This window comes from Bison bison, unplaced genomic scaffold, assembly GCF_000754665.1.
Source record: "Bison bison bison isolate TAMUID 2011002044 unplaced genomic scaffold, Bison_UMD1.0 scf7180017864236, whole genome shotgun sequence".
Lineage (NCBI taxonomy): Eukaryota > Metazoa > Chordata > Mammalia > Artiodactyla > Bovidae > Bison > Bison bison.
In genome coordinates, this window is record NW_011494808.1 from 5,007,759 (window position 1) to 5,008,551 (window position 793).

Sequence of the window (793 nt, forward strand, 5' to 3'; positions counted from 1 at the left end):
CGCCCCGCACTCCGGGGCGCCGGGCGGGAGGGTGGGCGTGGGCCGGCCCGCCAGGCTGCGGAAGGGGAAAGGTGCAGCCGCGGGTGCTGGGGAAGAGGGGACGCGGGGTCCTCCTGGAGCTGGGAAAGCGTCCCCCGACCACTCAGTCACCGCCCAAGACGCCAACGGACACGGTCTGTTCCACCCGGAGACGGAGATCGCCCCAGTCCAGGCATCCAGAAGCCGGCCTTCCCACGCCCCCCACCCGGGCCCAGCATTCGGCGGCTGGGGTCGGCCCCCCCGCGCTTCCCCGGGTACCCGCCCCCTCCCCCAGGCGTATTTACACACCCAGTCGGTGCCCTCCACACTCAGATTCCCAGAAGACGGCTGGGGAGCCGGCCCCTCGCCCACTTGAGCGGAGCTTTTGGGTCTCCCCTCAACCCGATCCGTCTCCACCTTCAGCTTCCTCCCACCGCCCCCCCACAACACCCCGCCGGCCACCTTTGCCCCCCCAAACCACTTACTTCACCCACCCGGATCTGCACTTGCCTTCCCACGGCGCACAGCCGCAAACCACTCCGAGGGTTTCATGACCGAGTTGGGGGTGGCACCCGGGAGAACCGACCGACTCCCGCCGCGCCGGACGGAGCCCCGGGGCGAGGGAGGGGGCAGCCTCCCCGCCACGTCCCACCAGTTCTATTCACCCTCTTGGCTCCTACTCAACCCCTACAGGCAGGATGAGCACCGCTGGGTCCCAGACCCTCGCCCCTCTGCAGGGAGCGAAAAGTCGACTGGCAAGAACACACAGAGAAAT

At 69.4% G+C, this 793-nt stretch overlaps 1 protein-coding gene across 2 annotated transcripts in view; it reads right to left on the minus strand.

Annotated features, from left to right (window-relative positions):
- The window catches only part of LRRC3B (leucine rich repeat containing 3B), a 95,894-nt gene that overhangs the window by 94,569 nt on the left and 532 nt on the right, over positions 1-793 (minus strand). The window contains exon 1 of one of the 2 annotated variants that reach the window (XM_010846418.1): positions 513-731. The exons of the other annotated variant lie outside the window; for it this stretch is intronic. The gene's annotated coding sequence lies outside the window, so the exon portion shown is untranslated. Of the gene's footprint in view, positions 1-512; positions 732-793 lie in introns of those variants that run through there. 2 annotated transcript variants of the gene reach the window in all.